This window comes from Balaenoptera acutorostrata, chromosome 6, assembly GCF_949987535.1.
Source record: "Balaenoptera acutorostrata chromosome 6, mBalAcu1.1, whole genome shotgun sequence".
NCBI lineage: Eukaryota > Metazoa > Chordata > Mammalia > Artiodactyla > Balaenopteridae > Balaenoptera > Balaenoptera acutorostrata.
In genome coordinates, this window is record NC_080069.1 from 116,851,259 (window position 1) to 116,870,041 (window position 18,783).

Here is an 18,783-nt window from a genome sequence, read left to right on the forward strand (position 1 = left end):
TGAGCTGCTTTGCTGGCAAAGGCCATTGGCAGTAGCTGGCTCTTCATTTGTCCTAAGTCATGATCTGTGCTCGCTTTGCTTTCTTCCCATTATAATTCATAATTATCCCCACGTGGCTGCAGGGGTGTCTGTGATGTCCTTTACAGTGTCAGCAACCACCAACCAATCCCCGGACCATTTCCTTGAAAACCCCTGAAGCCTCAGTGACTCATAATTAAATATCTCTGTGATGTTTTCCTTTTGTTCTGCACGGCAGGCCTAGCTTGCATAACTTTTGTCGGCAAGTGGGGCTCCAAACTTCAGAACACAAAGTAAATGGCAGAAAGAGGCCACCTCAAAGGAAACTAATGTTGCTGAACGCATCAACTTGGGGTAGTGTGGTGGAGCCCTCACTGGGTGATTGCTGTGCTTGACGGAAGATGTACAATAAAGCTTGCTGCTCTAGCTTTCATTGGTCAAGAATGTGCTATTATTCTAAAGTGGCAGTGGGGGGAGGTATATGTTTAAATTAGCAGTGGGTTATAACGCAGTCACCCACAGGGCAACCTGCCTGAGTCTGCAGGGACAGAGCTGTGTCTCTTTCCAACTCAGACAGCAAACAGGTGCCCCGCCCGTCATCTTTCAAAGAGGTTGCTTACTAGGGCTTCTCTTGTTCCTGCCTTTGCCCTAAAGGAGCTTGGCCTTTAGGGCAGTCTGGCTGGGCTTCTAGGGGCTATTGACATGACCCTTCAGGGCAGCTAGCTAGATGTCGCTGCTGGTCAGGCTGCCCCCTCAGGCTACGCAGACAAGCCCATCTCGCTTTGCTGTGGAGGCAGTGAGGTCCCCGCACTGAAAACATGTCTTCATCCCTTTTGGCCTCAGCCTTGGCACTCTGATCAGCCCTTGGGCCCTCTTCTTTGTGTCCCGATGCGAGATTTGCCCTGTTGTCCTTCCCTGGGCTCCCCTGGACCCCACTAGTGGTTGCGCATAGCCCGGGCCTCTGAGCTAGAATGGATAATGCAAGTTTGCTTGCAGCTCCCTCAGGTGCCGTGTGTGTGTGTGTGTGTGTGTGTGTGTGTGTGTGTGTGTGTGTGTGTTTAAAATGTGCAAATCAGGGGAAATTCCCTGGCCATCCAGTGGTTAGGACTCCACGCTTCCACTGCACGGGGCACGGGTTTGATCCCTGTTCAGGGAACTAAGATCCCGCATGCCACGTGGCACGGCCAAAAAAAAAGGGCAAATCAGAGGATAAGTCATTTTGAATTCTGCCCCCTTCCCAGAGCGCTCAAGACACTTGCACTCTCCCAAGAGTGGGAAGGGCCCTCCCAGGCCATCTACTCCCCGCCTCCCAGTGCTAGGACTCCCTACCCTAGTCCTTGTAACTAATCTCCAGTTTCTACTTGCTTATGGGAACTGGCTGCCTCCCAGGGGACTCCGCTTTGACAGCTTTCCATGATAGAAAGTCCTTCCTTATCCTGAGCTCCAAAACTGCCTCGCTGGAGTTGGCCCCTTAGCTCTCTGTTCTACCCCAAGGACCACAGCATTCCCGACTCCCTCCACCCTCTCTTTGGGCTTCTCTAGGCTGAATGTGACTCTAAGCTATTTCCTCTAGAGCCTAGGCCATGGGAACATCCTTCCACTTTCTGTCTGCCCACCTCCATCCACTTCAGGGCTTTAACAGATATTATCAGGAGACATGTTTCTGACAGAATTTTTTTGGAACTGAGCAATCTATAACTTGGAAGAACATGTCTTTGGCAAAAGAATTGCTTTTGTGTGACTGTTATTTTAACTAGCCTATCTCTGCCAGACGTTCCATTCATCACACATCTGGGTCCCTGGAGCGATTTTCAGGGTTTTTTTGTTGTATTTTTGTTTTACCCCTCAGCTCCTTCACTCTCTCCATTTACTTCTCCAAATATTAATGTGAGAATCAAAAGCCACCTTTCATTTTGGAGATCTGGGCTCTGAGGCTGGACTTTTGCATCTGAATTTCCTCGGAGGCCTCACACCATTCCCTTTGAGGATTTCCTCTCACTGTGATCACTGAGTCTCGGGGGGGTGGGTGCTGAGGCTTTCTGAACCTCACAGGTGCTGGTGCTAATTCAGCCGGGCAAAGGGATTCCTGTCTTGCGCGTCTCATCCTTGGGAGGGAAAGCACGGGCCGATTGCTGATTTCATTCCACTTCCTTTTTGCCCTTTCAGCACAACTGCATCCCCTCACTGGGACCTCATGCACTCCTTCCTCCCTGCTGGACCCTGGCCAGGCTGGTGGCGAAATGGGAATGTTATTCGTGTTCAGTAACTAAACTGCTTGTTCCCTTCTTTCCCTCCACTGCATGGTCCCTCTTTCCCCAGAATGGGGCTCCAGGGACCTCCTGTCACCATGCTCTGTTGAAAGGCCCCACGTCCAACTGCGGTCAGGGGATGACCAGCTGAAGTCCCTGTAAGGACTGGAGACTTCCACTCTGAAGGTAAGCCCAGCACCTCTCTACTTAAGATTTTCCTTGTGGAAATGTTTCCCTTTATAAAGTGTCAGTTGCTATCTGGATATAATGGTCTAAGCCCAGATGGAAAGAATTTAATGGCGTCCTTCCTGGGGGCTCTGTGTGGATAGCTGGGGCCTCATCGATCCCCCCGAGGGAGCCAGCGACAGGGTCTGGTAACCCTGAGAACTCTAGGAGGCCAGAGGACCCAGGACAGGGTATCCTGTACCTTTGTCCTGGGCACTAAGATGACCACTCTCTCAGGCTCTGGATGGCAGAACTCAGGTGGCCTGACCTTGATTCCAGGACACCACGCCTTCCTACTGTCTCTGAAAAGGATTACATTGTCATGAGCCTTTGCCAGCCCTGGTGCACTGTGAAAAACCATTGAAATGCTGCTGGTTCTGCATTGGATATAAATTGCATTCATTGGCTGGAGCCAGTGGACACATCCTGTAAAGAGAGACCTCAGCTTTAAGGCCTGTGACTAGTTTTGAGTTCCCTTGAGAACCTATATCCTGCTGGAGGGAGGAGGCCCAGCTAAGTGAAGAGGGGGCAAGACCATGAAGCAGGGACTTCCTGCTGGTCCAGTGGCTAAGACTCCACGCTCCCAATGCAGGGGGCCCGGGTTTGATCCCTGCTCAGGGAACTAGATCCCACGTGCTGCATCTAAAAGATCCCGCATGCCACAACTAAAGAATCCTGCATGTAGCAACGAAGATCCTGTGTACCGCAACTAAGACCTGGCACAGCCAAATAAATAAATAAACACACAAATATTTTTTTAAAAAAGACCATGAAGCAAAATTCAGGTGAATTAAATAGTTAATTGTAGAAAAATGAAACCATGAAAAAAACTAATTAAAAAAAAAGGTGATGGATTATTTGCTTTTGCAGCGGGGAAGATCTTCTTAAGGATAAGACCAAATAGAAAAAATCCTAAGGGAAAAAATAGGTTTGACTATATACAATGTAAAATATGTTCAGCAAAAGCAAAACAACAGAACAAAACAAAAAACACACACACAAGAAAAAAACTTTGCAACATATAGTACAAGAGCTTTTTTTCTTTATAAATTTATTTATTTTTATTTATTTTTGGCTGCGTTGGGTCTTCGTTGCTGCACGCAGGCTTTCTCTAGTTGAAACGAGCAGGGGCTTCTCTTCATTGTGGTGAGCTGGCTTCTCACTGCGGCAGCTTCTCTTGTTGTGGAGCATGGGCTCTAGGCACGTGGGCTTCAGTAGTTGTGGCTCGCGGGCTCAGTAGTTGTGGCACACGGGCTTAGTTGCTCCACGGTATGTGGGATCTTCCCGGACCAGAGCTTGAACCCATGTCCCCTGCATTTGCATGTGGATTCTTAACCACTGCGCCACCAGGGAAGTCCCAGTACAAGAGCTTTTTAAAATTAATAAGGAAAAGATGAATGGTCCACTTCTAAAAAGGGAAAGGACCTAAAGAAGCAATTCCCAGAAGAAATACTCAAGGCTAATAAGTACATGGTATAGATACTTTATCTCTGCAGAAAGCAATCAAAGCAATAACAAGAGACCATTTTTCTATTTATTCAGCTGGCAATACCCAGCATTGATGAGGGTGAGGGAAAATTGGGCACTCACACCTGATGTTGGGTTTATAAGTTGGTATAACATCTCTGGAAGGTAGATTGGTACCATGCTTCAAAAATTTAAATGCAGGGGCTTCCCTGGTGGCACAGTGGTTGAGAATCCGCCTGCCAATGCAGGGGACACGGGTTCGAGCCCTGGTCTGGGAAGATCCCACATGCCGCGGAGCAACTGGGCCCGTGAGCCACAATTACTGAGCCTGCGCGTCTGGAGCTTGGGCTCCGCAGCAAGAGAGGCCGCGATAGTGAGAGGCCCGCGCACCGCAATGAAGAGTGGCCCCCACTTGCCGCAACTAGAGAAAGCCCTCGCACAGAAACGAAGACCCAACACAGCCAAAAAACAAACAAATAAATAATTAATTAATTAAAAAAAAAATTAAATGCATATTCCCTTTGACACAGTGGTACTACTTTTAAGAATTTAACCTAACAAGATAGTCTAACAAATAACAGAAGATGTACAAATTTATTCATCCCAGTGTTGATTATAATATTGAAAAGCTGTAAGCCCTTATAACGTCCATCAGTAAATCTGATACATTCCTACAATGCTATTGTAGGGAATCTTCTAAAATGATGATATAAATGCATAAAACCTTTAAGGCATGGAGAAATATCCACGACATATTGTTGAGTGTGGGAAAGTAACTTACAAAAGACCATATGTTGTGTGAGACTACTTAAAGTATACACATGTATATATGACATATGATATTACATTCAATAATAACATACATAATGGCCTCTATATTGAATACCTATAGATATCTATGTTTATTGAATGAGATCATGTATTTAATGAGTTGAAACGTAGTAAATGCTTTATGAATGCTAGCAATTAGGAGATGAGGGTTGATAGGGAGCCAGATGTTCAGGTATATTTTATTTCAAGCTAAGAAATTTGAATTTTACCCCATGGCCATGGGGAGGCAGTAGAACTCAATTCAATGAATATTTCTGGAGTGTCTATTACAGAAATGCCAAAGTTGAAAAGGCTTTTTCATAGAGAAGATTGCTGAAGAGGTTGAGGTTTGTATCAAGGGAAAGTCAGCCAATTGGCTCCCAGGGTAGATGGCCTTGGGGACTTCACCAGGGTCTGGGGCCAGCCCTCAGACTGATCCACCTAGAAATCTGACTTTGGAACACAGGGAAAATGGGTCTGAATCTACCACTGACTTAACAGTCACTAAGTGTAAAGACTGACATCTAGAACTAGGGTGCTACTACATTATATTTCAATGAGACATAAATGGTATGCTAAAATGTGACATGTTTGGCACATTAATTTTCAGCAGACCTACATGGGAAGCTACTACTATACTACTATGGATGTACCAATCAATGATGGCTGCCATTTATTAAACACTTACTAAACATTTGTTAAACATTAGGTGCCAGACAAGATATTAAGCACTATTCATGCATTATTTCCTTGAGTCCTCAGAACAACTCTGTGAGGTGGGTACTATTATTTATTATCTGCATTAAACATTTTTTTTTATATCTCCATTTCCTAATACTGGAGCACTGAGTCACCATATTACCGAGCTGCCCTTGAAGAACTGGACATTATCGGACCCACTGAGCCAAAAGTTTGGGCAGCAGCAATCATCAAGTAGAAATGGTATATGAGATTGGATTCAAGAATGTCCAGGAGGTACTATTCATACGTTGTATGAATATGTGACTCCATACCCGTAACACCTACTCCTGCTGTACGGCCTCCTCTACCTCAATCTAAACTTAGAGCGTCAACCTCCACCTGTGCTGGCACCTACTAGAAATGACCGCTGAAAAAAATCTCAGCCCCATGCAAGAGATGGTGTAAAGAGAAATCCTCCCGGTGGGCAATGCATTTGGTTGTCCATTTTTGTTGACTGAAAGATGACCAGAAGTGCAGGTATATATAGATTCATGGGCAGGGCAATGGCTAATTGTCTGGGTAGATGGTCAGGGATTTGGAAAGAAAAGGACTGGAAGATGGTCACAAGAGGGCTTTGGGAAGAGATATGCGGATTGACCTCTCAGAATGTTCACAGAGTGTGAAGATATTTGTATCAGTAATCTATTGCCACCTAACAAACCATCCCAAAACTTAGTGCTTTAGAAGAATAACCAGTTCATTTCCTCATGATTCTGTGGATCAGCTTCATTGGGCTTTTTTTTTCTGAACTTTTAGGTTCTGATAACCTTTCTGTGATAGGTGATTTATAAGAAATATATATTTGGTCATTCAGATGACCAAATATATATTTCTTATATATATTTGGTCTTCATTCATGGTTCCTGGCTCACAGCTCCCCAAACCCTAGAATTTCCTAAGCAGTTAGAGCAAGGGCAGCATCTTTTGTTAAAATATGTGGTATTGCACCCTCAGTTCCTGGGGGAAAAAAATGCTTCAGAGCCATAACGATGAAATTGGTATCATGTTATCATAATGAGCCCCTTTCAACTGGTGTGTTAATGAGGTGACTTTTGGGGATCCCCCAAATATGGGGGGAGCTGATTGCCAGGGGAACCAATGAATAGAGGGTTGGAACTTTTAGTGCCACCCCCAAGACCTCTGGGGAAGAAAGAAGGGCTGGAGGCTGAATCAATCACCAATGGCCAATGATTTAATCCATGGTGCTGATGTAATGAAGACTCCATAAAAACCCAAAAGGATGGGGTTCAGAGAGCTTCCAGGTTGGTAAACTAGAAAGCTTCCATGTGCCACCATGCCAGGCCTGAAACTCCATGAGGACAGAAATTCCATTGCTCAGAACCTTGCCCTCTGAATCTCTTCAACTGGTTATTGATCCCTCTCCTTTAATATCTTTCAAAATAAACTGGTAAGCTCTTGAGTAAACCAGTTTACTGAGTTCTTGTGAGCCACTCTAGCAAATTAATCAAGCCCAAGGAGGGGGTTGTGGGAACCTCTGATTTATAGCCAGTTGGTCAGAAGCAGGTAACAACCTGGACTTTCGACTGGTGGCTGAAGTCAGAGACATTCCTGTGGGACTGAGCCCTTAACCTGTGGAATTTGATGCTGTCTCTGGATAGACAGAATCAGAATTGAATTGAACTGTAGGACACCCAAATGGTGTTGGAGAATTGCCAGTTGGTGTGGGGAAAACCATGCCCCCTCCCACACAGTGGAATTGGTGATCAGAACTCTTACTTTCCTTTGTCCCTTCAGCCCTGGGAGCAGGCGCTACTTCCTTCCATCATTTTATGTTTCCTCAGGGTAATAAGGTCCTTACACTCCATGAGAAATGATATTATTTGAAGATAGGATCTGATTAACTAAAGATATATATTGTAAACCTTGGGGCAACCATTAACATTTCTTTAACGTTTAATGGTTCAACATATTTGTACTGGCTTGTCTGTAGCAACTTAGAACCATTCCCTGTTTCTTCTATACCCTCCCATGTATCTCAAGGTCTGGACGCTTAGGAGAACTACATTTCCCAGCATTCCTTGCCAGAAGGGTTACTAGTTAGACTCTACCGATGAGAGGTAGAGTTGACTCATTATTTGACTCATCATTATATGACTCAGGAATTATGCCCTATAAAGTCGCTGAGAACACTAAGTTAGTGAATACTGAACCATTGCTCCTAGGGGAAATACAGGGTTAGGTTCTTTTGAGTCACTGGTCACAACATTTTTGCCAACCAATCAATACATACCCTTGTTTTATGTGTGTTTCTGTTTAAAAACACCTTACATGATACATACTGGTGATCTTTTCACACGGAACTCATGACCAGCAGCTCTGTAACTCATGCCTGAACCAAGTTCATCTAACACATGCACTTTCTCAGTAAAGCACATCTTACTGAGATGTGCTTAGAACCCTGGACAGCACTTCAGCACTATGCCTGGGGGCCATTTTAAACAGCAAAATCACCAAGAAAAAGTACAAAAATGTGAAAAATGTGTCACTAAACAGATCATGAAAAAGACAGTTGTTTACAGTGTGAGCACGAAACAAGAAGGCAGAGTGTCACCTCGTTTGACCTCTGCCTGGACACACATTGGGTGACTCAAATTTTTACCTGTCTGTAAATGACCTTGACAGTGCTGGGAATGTTGATTTTTGGATTGCAAATAAATTTTAGCACTAGGCTAATTCACATATATGGAAACATGAATAATGAAGATCGACTGTATGACCATTTCAGCATGGCCACTTTTTCTACCATCTTCCAGGGCAATTAGGTATTTCCACTTCATGGAGAATTGGCCATTGCTTCTTTCCAGGCTTCTAAGAGCCACTCCAGTAGCTGGAATCCTTGCTAGGGTGTTAAATCCCATGTCCTGAGGAAGTATCCCCAAGTCAATGAATTCTTGCTTATCTAGTCTTACATTCCAGCTTCCTTGATCAAGCACCCTCAAAATTCAACCCCAGGGGTACTCCCCTGGCTTCTGCCAGTAAATGCTGGCTAATTCTTCCATTCTTCAGGTATATAGCCTATTTTTTTCCTTATCAGGCCCTGGGCATCAACAGCCAGGTTATGCTGAGATTTCACCCTAGTTACCAGCCCGGCCACCTGGAGAAGAGGTAGGGGCAGCACTGCAGGAAGGGACACCTGTTGTCTGTGGGGAAGGGCTTCTGTAGCACCTGCCAGCACAGTGGTAGCTCCGGTTCTTAATAAAGAAAAGTGTGCAAGCCCAGAGGAGCTTGGGGTGCATGCTGCAGAGTCAACATCCCCAGGAACATCCATCCAGATGTCTCCATTCCATTACTTAGAGTCCTAGGTTTTCACCACCAGGGCTCTGACCTTCACCAAACAGACTTGCCTTGGCTGAGCAAATATCTCTGGAGCTCTAGACTCTAATAGTCAGGTTTTCAGCCTGCCACTCAATGTGTCTGTCCTTCCACTACATAGGTGATGAGAGCCTCTTTGTAAGCTACCTCCAGAACTCTCTGGCTCTCACACTTAGCCATTAACTGCTCCTGAACAGCTCTCGGTCTCTCATCATCCTTCTGTAATAAAACATAGCTTTAACCAGCCATCTAACTTCCTCTGTCTTTGTAGGCATTATCCTCCCCATGTTTTTCAAACACTGGCCTCATAGCACCAACCGCAGTATCCTCCTCCACAGGGATAAATATCACCACCCAGGTCACCGCCAGTGACATCATTAGCATTTGAGCCACCACCTTGTTCCGGGGACTTTCTGTGTTCCACCAGGAGGGCATCCTCTTTGCCTGCTGGGCAGTGGCTTAGTCAGTCAACATTTCTGTGGGTCAGGAGTCTGGCACAGCTTAGCTGGGTCCTCTGCTTCAGGGTCTCACAAGGATGCAATCAACATGTTGGCGGGGGCTGCAGTCTCATCTGAGGCTTGACAGGGTAAGGATCTGCTTCTGAGCTCACATGATTATTGGCACCATTCAGTTCCTTGCAGGCTGCTGGACTGAGGGCCCCAGTTTCTTGATGGCTATTGGCTACAGGTTACTCTCAGCTCCTTGCTGGGTGATCTTCTCCACAGGGCAGCTCACAACATGGCTGTTTATATCCTCAAAGCCAGCAAGAGAGAGTCTCCTAGCTAGATGGGTTACAACTTATGTAACATAATCACATACAACCTAAAATCTTTGCCTTATTCTGCTGGTTAGAAGCAAGTCAGGTCCTGCCCACACTCAGGGAAGGGGATCACACAAGCCCATAGACATTGGGAGGTGAGGATTACGGGGGCCACCTTAGAGTCTGTTTACCACAGTTTCCTTGTTGATCAGCATCTCTAATGAAAACATCTCCTTGAACTGTCTCAAAGCTTGGCTCTCCATGAAATACAAGCCTATGCGGAGGCAGCTGGCCTGGCCTTGGTGACTTTTCCAGCCCTCCTTTCCTCCCCTGGCTCAAAAGTTCCTTCCCCTCATTTAGAGTTGGCCCATTCCACCAGCACATCACACTTTCACTGTGGGTGATCTGAACCCTAGAAGATGCAGCTAAGATCCTCTCCACATCCTGTTACACAATGTTTGAGCATGGGAGTGACATGACTGATCAGACTTTCTGATAACTTTGAAAAACAGCTTTATTGAGATGAATTCATACACTATTTAATTCACCCATTAAAAGTGTACAATGCAATGGCTTTCAGTATATTCACAGAGTTGTGCAATCACCAATTTTAGAATATTTTCATTATCTCAAAAAGAAAGTCCACATGCCTTAGCCATTACTCCCAATTCTTGCATCTTCCCAGCCCTAGACAACCACTAATCTACTCTCTCTCTATATAGATTTGCCTATTCTGGACATTTTATATAAATGGAATCATATGTGATCTGGCTTTTTCACTTAGCATGTTTTCAAGGTTCATCCATGTTATTGCATGCATTAGTACTTCATTTCTTTTTATATTCCATTGTATGGATATACCATATTTTATTTATGCATTTATCAGCTGATGGACACTGGGTTATTTCCACTTTTTGGATATTGTGAACATTTGTGTACCAGTTTTTTATATGGACATATGTCTTCATTTCTCTTGGGCATATACCTAGGAATTCTTGGATCACATGGTAACCCTATGCTTAACTTTTAAGGTACTATTTTCCAAAGCGGTGACACCATTTTACATTCCCACTAGCAGTGTTTGAGGGTTCCAATTTCTCCATCTCCTCACCAACCCTTGTTATTGCCCATCTTATTTGCTATGGCCATCCTAATGGGTGTGAAGTGGTATCTTATTGTGGTTTTGATTTGCATTTGATGGCTAACGACATTGAGCATCTTTCCATGTGCTTATTGGCATCTGTAGATCTTCTTTGGATAACTATTCAGATCCTTTTCTCATTTTAAAATTGGGTTTACAATAACTTTTTGATATATTACAAAAGAATCTATGTTCATTGAAGAAAACTTAGAAGCTATGCATGAGCATATTAAAAATAAGAGATGTCATTTAGCAAGTATATATTACACGCACTGTGCTGAACTTCCATGCTTGCCCTAAGTCACACAGGTAGAAATAACAATAGCTAATGTTTATTGAGCTCCTGTTAGGTACTAGGCCTTCTTCCATGTGTCACCTCATTGAACGCTCCCAGCAGCCTTTCTGAAGAGGGTGCTATTTTCAGCATATTTATTTTTCAATAAAGAAACTGAGGCACAGAGATGTTAAATAACTTGCTTACTTACACACAGCTTGCTGGTGGCAGAAGCAGAGTTTGGATTCAGGCAGTCAAAAGTCCCCAGAGTCTGCACTCAACACCCACCCTGTGCATTTCTGAATCCAGAGGCTCCGAGCAGAATGAACCATTGCATTACATTGTCTCTTGTTCTCTTTAAGTAAAATAGCTAAGTATCTTCTTTGATGATTATTCTTTCTTAATGCAACATGGCAGAAATTTCCCTCAGAGACTCCTGAAGACTTAGAAATGGTTTAATTTCCACTGACTCTATTTCTTTTCTTTTTGTTTCTCTCTTTTTCTTCCATAACCTTTGGGAAGACAGTAACCAAATCTTTCCATACGCTGATGTTACTGCAAAATGAATTTGAAAATTGTCAAAATGACGTTCTACTTGTCTGTGTGTCCAAGAATCATTCAGAGTAACGCAGGACATAGGGCCTCCTTTCTGTGGGAGGCCGAACAGAGATATTCTGTGGTTCTGACTTACAGGGCTTCACAGAACTGGCTTCAACTGTCTTTGCAACTTACCTCTGCGACTTTAATCAAATGACTTAACCTTTCTGCTCACCTCATCGTGCGTGGCAGAGTAAAGAATCTGAGAGCAGAGAGACAAGAGACAACCTCATTTCTCAGCTTTGCACTTGTGTGGTCTTGGGCACGTCCCTTTACCTCGAGGGGCTTAATTTTGCCCAGCTGTAAAATAAATGGGCTGGACCCGAGGCTCTCGAAGGTTTCTTCTGGCTCTGACGTTCTGTGTTCTGTGCTTACCTCCGAGTTGTAAAGAATGGGCATTAAGGTGATGTTTCTCACAAAACCATTTTTTGTTGAAAACAAATAAATCCTAGGTAGAGGTTTCAAGGGTAAATTGTATGAGGCCTGGAAGGATGTATGGGGAATAAGATGCGCTGCTATTTCTAGGAAGGGGATGGGCGTGGCGGGGCGCTGAGGAGGGTGTGCGGGCAGCTGAGCATCCTTGCAGACGGAGACCGCGTCTGAGGGCTGCAGCGGAGGCCGAGGCCAGGAACGACCTGGGCTGCTGCAGCGGCTGCGCACTGGCGCGCCCAGCCGGTCGATTTGCGTGTCCCCGCCTCTGCGACGAGCTGGTTGGGGAGACTGGTCTGGCGCCGCGCGCCGATTGGCTGAGCGGCCCGCCGCTCAGACCCAGGAGAGGACGGTTCCTACTGCGGCTGGGCGCCGGCTCCGCTCCCTCGTCGGCCCGCGCTCCAGCTGCGCCCGGCCCTGGCCCGGCTTGGCCCGGCCCCGGCCTCCGAGCGAAGGCGCCGCTGCCGCCTGGGCCGCTCCCAGGGCCATGAGGAGGCGGCGGCAGCCACTGCGGCCCGCGTCAAGGTGACCGGCCGGGACTGCGGCGGCGGTAAGAGCGGGCTGTGAGAGGAGCGGCCGGCGGGGCGGGGCGGGGCCCTGAGGGCCGGGCCGGAGGGAGCTGCAGGTGTGCGGGGCGGGACCCCGAGAGGCCGCTGGGCCGGGGAGGGGCCTCGGGGCAGGGGGCGGGGCCGGGGGGTGTGGGGATAGTGTCCGGCGGTCTCGGGCACGGGGACCGGGCCGGGGGCTTTAGGTGTGTGGTGGGGATGGGGGTTTTGGTATGGAGTACAGCGGGTGTGGGGGTGGAGGTGGGGAAAGGCCGCCGGTGCGGGGGGCGGGGCTGGAGGAGGCAGTCGGGAAGGGCCGAAGCGGCTGCAGGTGCGGGGGGCGGGGCCGGGTGGGACCACAGGTTTACCGGGGGAGGGGGCTGCGAGGTGAGGCCAAAGCGGGCGGAGAGACCAGACCTGAGGAAACCGCAGGTGCAAGGGGCGGGGCTAGGGAGACCTGCAGCGGTGGGGGGCGGGGCCCCGAGTGGTTGCAGGTCCGGAAGCGGGGCCCCAGGTAAGAAGCGGGCAAAGGGTGAGTGGTCGCGGGAAAAGGGAATGCCGCCCTCTCCGCTGTCCAGGGAGTTTGAGTGGAAGCAGGAGCTTTGGGCTCGCTGAGGATTCTGGAGGCTTCGAGGTTGCGGCTGGGCCGGAAGGGCCAGCTAGGCCTGCCTGTGCGTCTCCTGAGTGGGACTTGGGTCTTAGCTTCCCTGGTTACTAGGCCGGCGGCTTCCCCCATGCCACGCCGTGCCCGTAAGTGGGGCGCCCCGTTTTTCAGTCTCGGGGGCTTTTCCTGTCTCCTAGATTGGTGGGGCGGTTGGGTTTCATTCCATCAGCTGTTGAGAAATGTGTGTGCTGGCAGAGTAGTGTGAAGCTTGAAGGGTTCTCTCTTGCTGGCTCCTGGTACCAGATGCTGCTGCAAATCTTAACAGTGGTCGTCTCCAAAAGACTGAAATGGCAGCCTGATGAGGGGGCAGAACAGGAGTGAGGGTTCAGAAGCCTTTACCTCTGTGTTACCTGGAGAGTCTTTCACCTCTCTGAGCTTTGTTTCTTCCTTTGCAAAGTGAGCATCCTGGTACCTGCCTTGTGTGCCTCTCAGGGGCCTTGTGAGGATGGGATGGAACAGTGCCTGCTGGGCACATCGTCGGGTAAAGTTGTGAGTCTGCTGCCTCTGTGCCGATGGGCAGATTGTGTTTGGAGACTGAGGGTCGAAAGAGGAGGGGATTTCTAATCGGTGGACCATTTTCTTGCTCGAGGTTGGGATGAGGTTTGTGGTGAGGTGCTGACTGCTGCTCGCTGTGAGGCCTCTGAGGGGGCTGTGGCGGGGAGAATGGCAGATGGAAAGCACAGGAACATTTATTTCATTGTTTGCTGACCTTTAGACCCCAACCCCAGTGAGGACTCTGAACTGGAGCATGAGGCTTAGACTTGAGCCTTATGGAATTTCCCCTCCCCACCCAAGTATGACACTGATTTTACCACATGCCAGAAGGAAGAGACCCACAAGAGGGGAATGCCAGAACTTTGTTAGGTTTCTACCGGGCAGAGAGAAGAAAGCGAGGTGATGGGGCTCCCTCCTGTTTGGAAGGGTGTCCCATACCCATGCGTGTGACCTTTCATTGCGCAGCGCCTCTGCTCACTAGCAGTGTGACCAATTCCTGCTGCCTGTGTTGCAGGGACAGAAGAGAAGGCAGGAGGGGGCATCTCCTGTACTGGCCTGCAGTTTTCTTCACTTCAGATGCTGTGGGACTTTGGGGGATCAACCTCCATGGTGCTGGCCTCTCTCACTACCACCTGGTGGGGCGGTGACCCAGTGGCATCATGGGGATGGCATCTAAAGGATGGGTCCTTACTGGGGTCCGTGCTTGTGTGGCAGGCACCCAGAGGCTCTAAAAGCGGCATGTGTGAATTATCCCATTCTGTCCCAGCAGAAACGATGTAAATGTCTCTCAGAGATTGCTGCGCTCTGGGTAACCATCATGCTCTGTGGGTTAAAAGGAAAGCCCAAACTTGGTGGCACACAAGAGCCAGAAAATGTGTTGGGTAATGAGGGGACTGGCTTTGTGATTGGTGGTGTTGGAGTGACAGCATCCAGGGTTGAGAGAGAAACTTCGTTAATGCAAAATCTTGCATCCAGGGCTCTCTGTGACATGGCTCCAGCCTACCTGATTTTCCTTTTCAGTATGGAGGTTAAGAGCTCTGGCTCGGAAGTCAGAGAGATACGTGTTTGAAGCCTTATATACCAGTTTCTTAGCTTCTCAGAGCTTTCATCTCCTTATTTGTAAAACGAGGGTAATCATGTCCACCTTGAGAGGTTGTTATGAAGAATAAATTTGACAAGACCTGTGAAAGCACCTGATATATTAGGTTGTCAGTGTTAGGGTATGTTTCTGCCCCTCCTTGACTGCCCATCTCTCAACACAACAAAACAGCATGTCGCATGTGAGGAGAGCAGGACAAGTAATTTTGAGGCCTTCGCTTCTTATGTAACCTTGATCAGAGCCCTTCCCCTGTCCAGGCCTCAGTTTTCTTAGCTGAGTGAGGATGGTGTTAGAATACGTGAACATCAAGAGTGATCCTAGCTCTGGCCTTCTGATTGGCATGTTTTCCCGAAAGGCAGGAGGGAGGAAGCTAGTGACCTGTTGTTTAGTTCTTCTTTTAAAAATACCTGTTGAGCACTTTGCCTGGCACATAGTAGGTGCTCATTAAATACTTGTCAAAGGGACAGATGAAGGACTTTCAGAGGAAGGTGTGTGGCAGATTATCTCTGCTGCTTATATGTATGCCGTATCTGCACCTTCAAAGTGCATTTTATTTATTGCAGAAAAAAAATGTTGCAACAAGTTTATAGTGAAATTAGTGAACCTCAACATGAAAGACAAAAGTTGTTTTACAGTCCTGTTTCACCACAAATTAAGTTCACCCAGTTTTTCATAAACATACAAGTTTTTTTCATGGTTGCAGTCATATGTATGTGAGCATTTGGAAAAGGCCTGGCAATAAGGAGTTGCCTTAAATGGTGTTTTTGTCTTATTTTTTTAAGAATTAAAAAAAATCACACATGGATTTTGTTTTAAAAAGGCAAGTAGTTCAAGGGGGACAAATTGTAAAGTGTCTTTCTTGCCTCAAGCTGCCAGTTCCCAGTCTTCTCCCTAGTGGCAACCACTATTACCATTTTCTTGTTTGTTATATATTTTTTCTTTTATACAAAGAATAGCATCCTATACATACTCTTGCTCCTTTATTTATTGATTTATTTGGAAATTGTTCCAACATTGGAAAATGTTCCAATTGGTGCATACAATTCCTCCTTAATAGATGTTTCTGACTGATATCTTAAGCACAATTTTGTGTCTCCACTCTCCCCCACCCCGCCATGATGTTTACTCAGTAATGGTTAGCAGTCATTGTTTAGAAGACTAACAAGAGATAGCCCTTGTTTTTCTCTAGGAAAGAAATGGCTTTGGTTCCAGTGAACAATAGACTAAAGGGCAATCCATGTATCTGGATGCAAGGCAGACACAGAAAGAGAAAGGAAAAGGGATTTGTTCACTAGTAATTGAAAACTGATTTTTCATTCAGCCCATGATTCAAAGTCCGGCTCTGTCACTTACTGGCTGTATGACTTGGGGCAATTTACCTAATCTTTCTGCGTTTCAGTTTCCTTATCTGTAAAATGGATGGTGATAATAGGATCTGCCTTTTGGGGTTTTTGTGTAGAAGAAATGAGATCATGTATGCAAAGTACTTGCAGTAATAGGTCATGGTAGATGCTCAAGAAGGGGTAGCTGCTGTGTTATTAATAATCTAAACTAGACTCTTATTCTTTGTTAGCAGATATTTACTGGACAGCTGAGGGTGAGCCATGGAGAATGCCCAAGTCCTTGCCCTCAAGGTGCTCACATACTGTGCAGAGAGACAGGCACACAAGTCACTGATGACAGAACAGGGCTCAGTGGTGGGGAGGTGAGCAGTATGGGGCTCAGGGAGGCAGGAAACAATGACTTTCCCTTGGTGGTTTGGGAAGGGCTTCTCAGTTCAACTTTTCCCTTCTCTGTGAAATCTACTCAGTTCTTCTACAAGTGACCACTCCTGTCTGTGCTCCCTTGGCTTTCATTGTGTGTATACCTTGATCGGATCATGCGCCTCACTATTGCATGCATTATTCTATGCCTGTGTCTCCTCCCTGCACAGGGAAGGTTTCCTGCTTTCTTTGCTTCTGAGTCTCCAGGGTAGGCTCTTGGTGGACATTGTGATGGACCTCTGCTCAGACAAGTCATGCTACCGAATGTTGACAGACTCTTATTGATAGGTCACTGGTGAATCTCAGACTCTGGACTCTATTGCTTCATTCCCCAAGTATTTGAGTGCTGACTGAGACACACATTTGCCATATAATAGCTGTAGGGTTTGGGTCTGAGTGGTGATACTTGTTCTACAAAGTCTTAGGGGTGGGAGAGGGAAGAATTATTCGCTCCAGATGCTCCAGGACAAGATTGGGAAACAGAAAGAAGGACAAGTCTGAAAATGAACTGCTCATACTTGCTGAAACCCACCTCCCCCTTCCCCAGAAGTGTGGCTGCTGACCCTTCCCTTGAGGTGGACTTGCGGAGGAGCAGGCCTCAGGGGGCTGAGTAGATGGTCTGTAGATTCTGATCAGGGATGGGGAGAGTTGGTTGGGTTGGCTTCTGTGATGGGCATCCTGGGGCATTTCTGGGGCCACTTCCTTCCTGTGGGCATCCATCCACCAGCCTTGCTGCGCTCCTGCTTTGGGCCAAGCCCTCTGCTGAGTGCTGGGCACATGGAGATGAAGGAGCTCCATCCTGCCCTTGGGGAGCGGATGGTTGGTGGAGGAGTCACGTGCAAACAGAATGTGACCAGGAGGGGATTGGCGGTGACAGAAGACCCCAAGTGAAGTGGCCAAGCAGATTCACACTCTGGAGCCAGATCTGGGTTCCAGTTCTGGCTCCTCCACACACAACCTCTGTGACCTCGGGGAAGTGTCTTCCCCACTCTTAGTCTCAGTTAACTGATTTGTAAAATGGGGATGGCAGGGTTACCTTCCTGGGGGCTGTCATTGAAGATTCAGTGAAATAATGCCGTGGGCTCCTTAGCGTGGTGCCTGACGGGAAGCTGATGCTTACAGAGTGCTCACTGTCTTTTTGTTTATCCTTGGTGCTGGGGCAGCACCAGGAAGCACCTGTTTGGCTGTTTTCTCAGGTTCTAGTGTAGACGGTGCCAGTTGGTGGTGAAGGTGATGGCCAGGTATCTGAGAAACCAGCTCTGAAGTCACAGAGTGCTCAAGGAGTCCTTGGGACTTTCCTTACAGGCCCACAGTTGTTTCCTCCCCTGTTTTTGCATGAGCTCTTCTCACAGGTGGTTCCAGCCCAGCACCATCGCAAGCACCTTCTCTTTGACCCCCTGCACAGATCAGTTCCACGGCTTTTCCCCAAAGGGAGGCATGAGTCAGGCTTGTCTCACCTGCACTTACTGAGGAGAGCAGAGACCATGAAGACGTGGAGAGGCACATTCTTCCCTGGTTTTTCTGCAGAGCTTTCAAATCCATTGTGTTCTTTGAAGGAGATTTATCTCCTGAGCGTCAAAGAGGCGGACAGGGCAGCACTTACAGCAGACTCTCGAGTCAGGCCTATGTGGGTTTGTGTCCTGACCCTACTCACAAGCCCTTTGACTTTGGGCAGGTGACCACTCCTCTGTTTCCTCATCAATACAGGAAGTGTGATGGTACTTACCTCCATCTGGTTCTTACAGGACTGCAGGGAGATGACGAGGAACAGGGCTTAGCATAGTGCTTGCACTTCATGAGCATCCAGTCAGCGTGAGCTAGAATAATCTTCTCTTAACCCATTGTTAGAGGGCTGTCAGGATGCTTGTTTTTTTTGCAGGGGATGTTAACTTATTGCCTATGAAAGTTATGTGAGTTATTGCACAAGGAATGTATTAAAGCTCAGAGGTGCTTGGTGGTGAGGGCTGGTGGGAGCACCCAGGGTGGCAGGCAGTCTTCAGCCTGTACTGGGACTGCTCACGCAAGCCTTGACGCCCACAAAAGCAGTAGGTGCTGGTGAGGGGGAGGGTGGAGTCACCCCAAGCGTGGGCCTTGTCTCAGACCTGTCCAGGAACTGGAGGCTGGTTTCCCAAGTACTTTCTATTTCACTGTTCTGTGATTCCATGTAAATAAT

The 18,783-nt window shown here is 47.2% G+C and overlaps 1 protein-coding gene across 8 annotated transcripts in view; it reads left to right on the forward strand.

Annotated features, from left to right (window-relative positions):
- Nucleotides 1–12,401: 12,401 nt before the first annotated feature.
- RALGPS1 (Ral GEF with PH domain and SH3 binding motif 1) overlaps nucleotides 12,402–18,783 on the forward strand; it is a 292,098-nt gene continuing 285,716 nt past the window's right edge. For all 8 annotated transcript variants that reach the window (XM_057548190.1, XM_057548193.1, XM_057548192.1 and 5 more), the window contains exon 1: nucleotides 12,402–12,594. The gene's annotated coding sequence lies outside the window, so the exon portion shown is untranslated. The remainder of the gene's footprint in view (nucleotides 12,595–18,783) is intronic.